The following is a 10775-nucleotide window of genomic DNA, read 5'->3' as shown; positions in this document are numbered from 1 at the left end:
AATACTTTGTCAATAATGCCTTGATAACTTTATATAAGGCCTCCCTCCAGCAGGGACCATTACCACACACTTTGAAATTTGTTTCTTCCATCTATCTTGTGTTATTTCCTTGTGGTTTGATGAGAGGAAGAAGAAGAAGAATAAAAAGAAGGATTAGTGTTTTGATGAGAGAAAGAAGAAGAAGAATAAGGTATTGATGAGAGGAAGGTTTTAGGGGTAACTATTATATTTGATCACAGAAAACGTCGCCGGGGTAACTATTATATTTAATCAGTCAACTGCATCTTACAAGTTGTACACAGGTTTGGTATTGTCCCCCTAAACTCATTAGCTCTGAGGGTGCAGTACCAGGCCGGTCTCAGTCAAGCCAAGTTATTCTATTTCATGTTTTCTTGGGCCTTTATATGTTAGGGGAGTCCCTCCATGACCCTTGTGTCACTAGAAGGATGATCCCCATCTTTTTTTATTAGTTTTTATTGTGGGTTTTTCTGATCTTTCTACAAGATGGACCTCCCCTCTTATATAGAATTTTAGTTTTATTTTTGGTAATATTGGATATTTTTGTTATTTCTCCTTTATTTCTGTATATATTTCTATTTTTCTTTATTTATTTAGGTTTAATTTATATTTGCTAATTACTAGTAAAAACTAAATAAAAATTTACCAATTGTTCACTTAATTATTTAAATAAAATTCATAAGCATTTAATATTTAAGAGAGAGTCACTTTGGTAAGGGAAACTATGTTATGTCCTGTAAGTTTATTTTACTCTCTCCTCTTGGTCACAGATCGTCTTGTTACTTCACACTCTAGTGCCTCTTGAGTTATTCTAAAGGTATAAACTATATTTACTGTGTTATTACCGTACATATGGTCGTCCTCAGTCCACATTCCTGCCACTAGGGTCCAGGTACAGGGTGTATTAATATACCTAGAGGCGCCGTCGTCCCTCGTTGGGGCCCTGGGAGCGATGCTGTCCTCGAGAGGGCCTCTAAGGGCGCCGCCGTTCTGCGGAGTTCTCCTGTCCCTGGGATAGCCCCTGGGGTCGTTAGCGCCCCTGCATGGGCCCCTGGGACCCCAGATACAGGCATACTATACAGTAGGGAACACAATAGGTGCCCTGGGAACGCCACACCTGTTGGGTCCCTTGGTGCAGTAGTCTTTGCACTTTTTAGAACTCTGGGAGATGCCACGTTAAATAAATACACTTCCCATCACATTTCCAGTATCATAACATTCTGAAGACGGTAACACAAACAATAATAAATAATAAATAATAAATAAATAAAAAATAAATAAAAATAATAAATAATAAAATAAATAAATATTGAAGTGATAACCGCGGTAACATGTTGTTATTACCACCATGCTATTGTACTATTCCAGATGATACTAAATGTTACATAATACTTCCTTGAGATAAATGTATAGTATATATCAGGTGCAGCTCAGGTTCTCAACTGGCTCAGCCATGTTAATATTGTTATTATTATCCACTCTGTATCTGTATTTCTCTGGCTAACTATACCAGGACCGACTAGTGATAGTCAGCTGTTCAAGGGTAAAGAGAACTGACTAAGAAGGCAATACAAACCGGAAATATATATATTAAAGGTATTCTCTTCCTGTGACAAACTCCTGGTTGTTTTATGTACACTAAGAGGATAAGCACATACACATATTCTTTCATCATTTTATTGTCAAAATGGTAATGTGGTACAAATAGTATTTAATGGCATATGTTATAGAAAATGGAATTCGAATGGCAGATGAAAACACGCCAGCCCATCTGGGTGCTGTGGTGAAGGCAGGTGGACTGGTTGTGGTGGTGGTGAACACATGTCAACCAGCTCCTCCTCCTGAGTCATTACACTTACCCCCTCAAGCTTGGGAAATATCACTACAATATAATCTTGACAAACTAGAAGGGAAAATTTAACCTTGATAGCCTAGTTGCATCTCACGCTTGGTAAATCTTAAAAGAAACTCAACATGTCCAGTGCTTACTCTCTCCTGCCTGGCTAACACAAGGTTCTGAACTCATTTGGATGATGTTTTAAAAGCCTGATCTTAAAATCCAGGTTTACACTTTAAAAATTGTCACTTGTGGATCTTAGTGTATGTTAACGCTTGAGATGACAGCAAATCAGACCTGACCCCTCGAGATTCAAACATGACCTCTTGAGTCAAACATGACCTCTTGAGATTCCAACATGACCTCTTGAGATTCCAACATGACCTCTTGAGATTCCAACATGACTTCTAGAGATTCAGACATAACTCAAGAGCTAGAGATATGAACCAAAAAATCAGACCTGACCCTATAACCCCAGAAATAATCCTCGGACTGTAAACATGAGTCAGGAATTTTTATACCTCAGACATGATCAGAGCATATATGATACAATATTTTGGCTAATATAGAGGACTTCACAGCAGCTTCCCCCGTCTCAGTAATAGTAAGTTCGCCCACGCCAATTGTGAGGCGAGGTGAGGTAGGGAGCCGGGCGAGGCAAGATGAGGTGGGGAGCCAGGTGAGGCGAGGTGAGGTAGGGAGCCGGGCGAGGCAAGATGAGGTGGGGAGCCAGGTGAGGTGAGGTGAGGCAGGGAGCCGGCGGAGGGCGAGACGTTTCAGAAGGTTGAGGTGTTTCAGAATACAGTATATATTAAATTCAGTAACATTAAGGGTAAATTTTTAAAAGTGGACAACCATGGATTTTACCATCGGAAAAACACATTGATCAACAACCAAAAAGCGCCAAAACTATAGTGTTGAAGCCTTGTCGAAATGTGATGTACAGTATAGTGTAGCGGTACTGTATTGGTGTTGGCGAGACGTAATTTGAGTAAACTAATGTGGAGGTAATGATTTATGTAAACAGTTGGGGACAGTTTAAGTACACGTGGTGTAGGGGTAGATGGAACTTGCAAGTTTAATTTTCATTCTTCGTAAATTACAACTTAAACATGTTGTAGGTGACAGCTGGTGTACTTGAAGGCCAATGGAGAAGTGACAGAACCTTGAGCAACATTAACACCAGCATGTTACTTCAGCCTCATCAGTTAAGTTACTTATATATTATCTTAGCTATTATGGTCAGCCCACATAAACCCTCCAACACTGTGCTCTACACTGGGCAGTGGAGGTGTGTGTTGGAGGACTGGGTGTGTGTTGGAGGACTGGGTGTTGAACTGTGTGGACTGACCATAGACATTACATATTGTCACAAGTACCTTTACCTGTTTGGTGGGGTTCTTGTCCTGCCAGACGTTCGCCTCAGCCAGTCAACCATTCACCTCAGACAGCCACACAACCTTGAAAGATTTAAAAAGACCCTTAGGGTGTGTGGATGGGAGGAAGGGTGTGTGGATAGGAGGAGGGTGTGTGGATGGGAGGAAGGGTGAGTGGATGGACAGGAGAGTGGTGGATGGGGAGGAAGGGGTGTGATGGAGGAGGGTGTGGGGGATGGACAGGAGGTGGAGTGTGGATGGGAGGAAGGGTGTGGATGGGAGGGGAGGGTGTGTGGATGGGGAGGGTGTGTGGATGGGAGGAAGGGTGAGTGGATGGGAGGAAGGGTGAGTGGATGGGAGGAAGGGTGAGTGGATGGGAGGAAGGGTGAGTGGATGGGAGGAAGGGTGAGTGGATGGGAGGAAGGGTGAGTGGATGGGAGGAGGGTGTGTGGATGATGCAAACTTTCTCGACAACCTTCGTGCCAAACTACTAAGAAAATAAGGAGTCTCCAATAGGCTGGTTGGCCTGTGCATGGCAGCTCCTGTCGAGAGTTACTACCACTCTCTATCATCCATGACTCTATCCAGTCTCCTTTTGAAACTTTCCAGCATTCCAGCACTTACTACAAAGTTGCTAAGCTTGTTCCACTCGTCCATCACCCTATTTGTGAACCAGTTTCTTCCTATCTCCCTCCTAAACCTAAACTTATCCAACTTAAATCAGTTGCTTCGAGTCTTATCCTGCTCGGATATTATAAGAACTTTATCTATATCCCCTTTATTGATTCCTTTCACCCACTTAAATACTTCTATCACATCTCCCCGCACTCTTCGTCTTTCTAGGGAATGCAAGTTTAGTTTCTTTAACCTATCCTGATACGGAAGGTTTCTAAGTCCCGGAATCATTTTTGTCATTCTTCGCTGCACCGACTCTAGTGAATTGATATCCATTCTATAATAGGGGCACCAGAACTGAACCGCATAATCAAGGTGCGGCCTAACTAGTGCAAGATATAGTTGCAATAAGACCTCTGCATTCTTATTACTGTACTTACACTTCTAGATATAAAACCCAATACTCTGTTTGCCTTATTTCGAACATTAACGCACTGGTTTCTAGGTCGTAGGTCCGGGCTTACAAGTACCCCTAGGTCTCTTTCACAAGTCGACTTCTCTAGGTTGATGTTGTTAAGGCTGTATAATGCAGCACATTAAACCCCTCAGAACCCTTGTTGGCAAGGGCTATAGAATTAACATCACCTATGCTCGTACTTTCTATCTTCACTTCATTCGTTCTGAAGTTGACTATCATGCTCTCCATCTTGTGGTTATTCCGCCTAAACAACTCAACAGCCTTGAGGTAGTGCAAAATGAAGCCATGTGCATCATTCTAGGATGCCCTAAATCAACCAGAATTGTAAACATGAGGAAAGAGCTCGGACTGCCCTCCCTATCTGAGAGGATAGCTCCACATAATACCATGTTTTGTGTCAAAGTTTTGAAGAACAATGGTCCCCAAACTACAGCTCAAACTGAGTTGATGTTATTTTTAAAATAAACACTACTTAACATTTGTGGGTATGAAGAACAGACCCAACCTTACCTAACTTGCCCGGTATATTAAACAGAAACAACTTACTCTGATATGGTGAAGTTTGAGGCCGTGAGATGACACGGCCGCAGCAGCCCTGGCGGGTTAGTCCTATATATTACCCAAAATCTGAAATACCTGTTGGGATAAAAACCAATATTAACCCAATTAATTTTTGTCAATTCACTAAATCGTCGACGACAACGAATTATTTCTTACTACAAACACCAATATAAACTGCACTAATACCAAGGGAGAATACTATATACAATGATGGAGTTTATCTTTGCAATTATCTTATCATAAAACATCTTCACCTAAATTTCCATTTGATGAAGGAATAAAACTGTCAGTAACTACTGTACTTCCTGATAAACTACCATGGCGGTGATTAACTAACTCTAACATCACATGTAACTTAATTATTTAAAGAAAAATACCAACAATTTACTCACCACAGAGGACAGTAGCGACATAAGCTTGTGTTTAAATAACTTAATATATAAATACTAAAATATAATCACCACATAACAGCCAGTAACAACATGTCCTTCCCTAACGGCTCACTCAGGCTAATGGCCTGGTGGTGACGTCACAAGGGTGTGTTATATAGAGAAACTTGTACCACATTCAGTTAATATTCAGCCCTTAACTGTCCAGCCATCTAGTGATTTAATTTCACTATAAATATTTAAGGTCATCATAGAGAACGAGTTGTTGAGAGGGCCAACTGGGACGTCATCACCTGCCACACTTATTACCCAAATGGCTTTAGATATTATGGAACAAAGGAAACTATACTGAATTATGTAGCTAATAGATATACATTAACGGTACAAATATTTACCTTGATAAATTAAATATAAACTAGAGCATTTATTCCACTGATGTGAAGTTAGAGCAAAATAAATCAAAGTAAAAGTTTTGGTCAAGGTTTATGGTATTATTTCAAGTGGGATTCTGGCACTTCTTTGTTAAGGGTGAGACGCCACGACCTGTGAGCCCAGAGAGGAAACTAGGCCTATCTACCTCTGGCATCATAGGCCTAATGTACAGTATATAGGCCTACAAGAGAGCTCAGACTTTCAACTGGTTCACCCATGTTAATATAGTTATTATTATCCACTCTGTATCTGTGTTCTGGCGAAATAAACTGTTTCAATAGTTATCTAAGACTAAACTATCTATCTATCTATCTATTTTCAGTGTTATCTATTGGGGGAAAATAATGTTATAAATTACGCGGGAAATTTTAGTTGCCGGTTTGTGTTTTTTTTCTCTAATTCTCGTGACCAAAACAACTCAAACACGAGGGTCGAGTTTTTTGTGTTTTTTGTCATTTTTGTCCATATTTTTAGGTGTTTGATTTATTTGACGTGTTTTATATCATCAATAAACCCCTAAAGGTAAGTAATATAAAGTGATTTAAGGTATTTTGTGTTTTATTGTTGTTTTATGAGGTTTTTAAATTCACTCTTGGGTTAACAGGTGGGCTGGAGAACCCCATGTTTATATAGATTAATTTATATTATAATTCTTATTGTTTTTGTTATCTGATGGGATTAATGGATTTAGGGAGATTTAAACTACCTTTCAGGATTATTTGAAACATTTATTAATTAGGGATTAATGAAGGAGTTGTGTGACTTACTGTCTCCATTGAGAAGAATCGTAATATTTTGAAATTTTTATTTTATTTTATTACTTTATTAGATATAGTTCCTGGGTTCTGTGGTTAGGTTAGAATACTTACTTAAGTTTAATTAATGTAGGTTTTCAGCTCAATATATAAGGATCCTCAGTTATAGAATCTATGGTCCTGTGCTGCTCTGTGGTACTATAAAGTAAATCTGTTTTGTAGTCGTTATATGAGGTAAAATTATCGTTTCAGTAAAGCATCTATTCTGAAGTTGTTCAAAACACATCAAGAATCACCGGAAAGCCATAATTTCAACCTAACCTAACCATTGGAGAACCATAATTTCAACCTAACCTAACCATTAGAGAACCATAATTTCAACCTAACCTAACCATTGGAGAACCATAATTTCAACCTAACCTAACCATTGGAGAACCATAATTTCAACCTAACCTAACCATTGGAGAACCATAATTTCAACCTAACCTAACCATTGGAAAACCATAATTTCAACCTAACCTAACCATTAGAGAACCATAATTTCAACCTAACCTAACCATTAGAGAACCATAATTTCAACCTAACCTAACCATTAGAGAACCATGATTTCAACCTAACCTAACCATTGGAGAACCATAATTTCAACCTAACCTAACCATTAGAGAACCATGATTTCAACCTAACCTAACCATTGGAGAACCATAATTTCAACCTAACCTAACCATTGGAGAACCATAATTTCAACCTAACCTAACATTAAAATTCTCTAAAATTCACTGCATGACCAAAATAATCCATCATATAGTATTAAAAGTTCCTCCCGTGACTCACGTTAATCTATTTTTTAAGCGTATTTATGGTTGGCGATGTAACAACTCCCTCGGGCAAACTGTTCGGGATTCTTACTGCCCTGGGGATTACACTAGCACTGGTACTGGGTCACTGGTACTGGGTCACTGGTACTGGGTCACTGGTACTGGGTCACTGGTACTGGGTCACTGTTTGGTACTGGTCACTGGTACTGGGTCACTGGTACTGGGTCACTGGTACTAGGTCACTGGTACTGGGTCACTGGTACTGGGTCACTGGTACTGGGTCACTGGTACTGGGTCACTGGTACTGGGTCACTGGTACTGGGTCACTGGTACTGGGTCACTGGTACTGGGTCACTGGTACTGGGACACTGGTACTGGAGTTTGGTACTGGGACACTGGTACTGGAACATGGTACTGGGTCACTGTGGGACACGGTGCTGGAACATTGTTACTGGGACACTGGTACTGGAACATTGGTACTGGGTCTACTGGAACTGGGACACTGGTACTGGGTCACTGGTACTGGGACACTGGTACTGGACTGCTGTACTGGTGCTGGAACTGGGACACTGGTACTGGGACACTGGTACTGGGTCACTGGTACTGGGTGGAACTGGGACACTGGTACTGGGACACTGGTACTGGAACATTGGTACTGGGTCACTGGAACTGGGTCATTGGTACTGGGACACTGGTACTGGAACACTGGTACAGGGACACTGGTACTGGGACACTGGTACTGGGACACTGGTTACTGGGACACTGGTACTGGAACACTGGTACAGGGGACACTGGTACTGGGACACTGGTACAGGGACACTGGTAGGACACTGGTACTGGGACACTGGTACTGGGACAGTACTGGGTCACTGGTACAGGGTCACTAGTGCAGGTCACTGGTACTGGGTCACTGGTACTGGGACACTGGTGAGTCACTGGTACTGGGTCACTGGTACTGGAACACTGGTACGGGTCACTGGTACAGGGTCACTGGTACGGGACACTGGTACAAGTCACTGGTACTGGAACACTGGTACGGTCCTGGTACTGGAACACTGGTACAGGGTCACACTGGTACTGGAACACTGAGGTCACTGGTACAGGGACACTGGTACAGGGTCACTAGTTGCAGGGACACTGGTACTGGAACACTGGTACAGGGCACTGGTACTGGAACACTGGTACTGGAACACTGGTACGGGTCACTGGTACAGGGTCACTGGTACAGGGTCACTGAGTACAGGGACACTGGTACAGGGTCACTGGTACAGGGTCACTGGTACTGGGTCACTAGTACTGGAGACACTGGTACAGGGTCACTGGTACAGGTCTAGTACAGGACACTGGTACAGGGTCACTGGTACTGGAATCACTAATTCAGGTCACTGGTATGAACACTGGTACTGGGTCACTGGTACTGGGTCACTGGTACAGGGTCTGTTTGCAGTCCTGGTACAGGGTCACTGGTGGGACACTGGTAAGGTCACTAGTACTGGGACACTGGTACAGGGTCACTGGTACTGGAACACTGGTACAGGGTCACTGGTACTGGAACACTGGTACAGGGTCACTGGTGCTGGAACACTGGTACAGGGTCACTGGTACAGGACACTGGTGGGGTCAATGGTACAGGGACACTGGTACAGGTCACTGGTACAAAGTTTGCACTGGTAGGGACACTGGTAGGGACACACTGGTACTGGATTTTACTATTACTGGAACACTGGTACAGGGTCCACTGGTACAGGGTCACTGGTACAGGGTCACTGGAGTACAGGACACTGGTACAGGGTCACTGGTACAGGGTCACTGGTACTGGGTCACTGGTACTGGAACACTGGTACAGGGTCACTGGTACAGGGTCACTGGTACAGGGAACACTGCAAGTATTGGTACTGGAACACTGGGTACAGGGTCCGTTGCTGGGCACTGGTACAGGGTCACTGGTACTGGAACACTGGTGGGTCACTGGTACAGGGACACTGGTACAGGGTCACTGGTACTGGGTCACTAGTACTGGGACACTGGTACTGGGTCACTGGTACTGGAACACTGGTACAGGTCACTGGTACTGGGTCACTGGTACTGGGACACAGGGTCACTGGTACTGGAACACTGGTACAGGGTCACTGGTACTGGAACATGGTACAAGGTCACTGGTACTGGAACACTGGTACAGGGTCACTGGTACAGGGACACTGGTACAGGAGTACTGGGTCACTGGTACTGGGACACTGGTACTGGGTCACTGGTACAGGGTCACTGGTACAGGGACACTGGTACTGGGACACTGGTACAGGGTCACTGGTCAGGGACACAGGGTCACTGGTACAGGGTCACTGGTACAGGGACACTGGTACAGGTCACTGAGGACACTGGTACTGGGACACTGGTACTGGGACACTGGTACAGGACACTGGTACTGGGTCCTTGGTACAGGACACTGGTACAGGGTCACTGGTCACAGGGACTATTTGGTCACTGGTACAGGGTCACTGGTACAGGGTCACTGTACAGGGTCACTGTACAGGGTCACTGGTGGTGCATCTGGGTCACTGGTACTGGAACACTGGTACAGGGTCACTGGTACAGGTACTGGTACAGGGTCACTGGTACAGGGTCACTGGTACAGGATCGCACGGTACAGGTCACTGGTACTGGGTCACTGGTACAGGGTCACTGGTACAGGGTCCTGGGACAGCTGGTACAGGGTCACTGGTACAGGGTCACTGGTACTGGGTCACTGGTATTGGAACACTGGTACAGGGTCACTGGTACAGGGTCACTGGTACAGGGACACTGGTACAGGGTCACTGGTACAGGGCACTGGTACAGGTCACTGGTACAGGGTCACTAGTACAGGACACTGGTACAGGTCATAATTACAGGGACACTGGTACTGGGTCACTGGTACTGGAACACTGGTACAGGGACACTGGTACTGGGTCACTGGTACTGGAACACTGGTACAGGGACACTGGTACTGGAACACTGGTACAGGGTCACTGGTACAGGGTCACTGGTACAGGTCACTGTACAGGGTCACTGGTACAGGGACACTGGACTGGGACACTGGTACTGGAACACTGGTACAGGGACACTGGTACTGGGACACTGGTACTGGAACACTGGTACAGGGACACTGGTACTGGACACTGGTACAGGGTCATCAGGGGTCACTGGTACAGGACACTAGTACAGGGTCACTGGTAGGGTCACTGGTACTGGTCACTGGTACAGGGTCACTGGTACAGGGTCACTGGTAGGGACACTGGTACAGGGTCACTGGTACAGGGTCACTGGTACTGGGTCACTGGTACTGGAACACTGGTACAGGGTCACTGGTACAGGGTCACTGGTACAGGGACACTGGTACAGGTCACTGGTACTGGGATCACTGGTACAGGGTCACTGGTACTGGAACATTGGTACAGGGTCACTGGTGCTGGGGAACACTGGTACAGGGTCACTGGTAGGGACACTGGTACAGGGTCACTGG

The 10775-nt window shown here is 44.2% G+C and overlaps 1 long non-coding RNA gene across 1 annotated transcript; it reads right to left on the bottom strand.

Annotated features, from left to right (window-relative positions):
• Nucleotides 1-1681: 1681 nt before the first annotated feature.
• LOC121853723 lies at nucleotides 1682-3075 on the bottom strand. The gene is made up of 2 exons (XR_006086397.1): nucleotides 2240-3075; nucleotides 1682-2178 (listed from the first exon to the last, which is right to left on the bottom strand). It is a non-coding gene; the product is annotated as an uncharacterized LOC121853723 (long non-coding RNA).
• Between the last annotated feature and the right edge of the window lie 7700 nt (nucleotides 3076-10775).

Source organism: Homarus americanus, unplaced genomic scaffold (assembly GCF_018991925.1).
Source record: "Homarus americanus isolate GMGI-L3 unplaced genomic scaffold, GMGI_Hamer_2.0 scaffold56411, whole genome shotgun sequence".
Lineage (NCBI taxonomy): Eukaryota > Metazoa > Arthropoda > Malacostraca > Decapoda > Nephropidae > Homarus > Homarus americanus.
The sequence above is the reverse complement of the archived record's forward strand: the minus strand, read 5'-3'. Positions and strand labels throughout refer to the sequence as shown.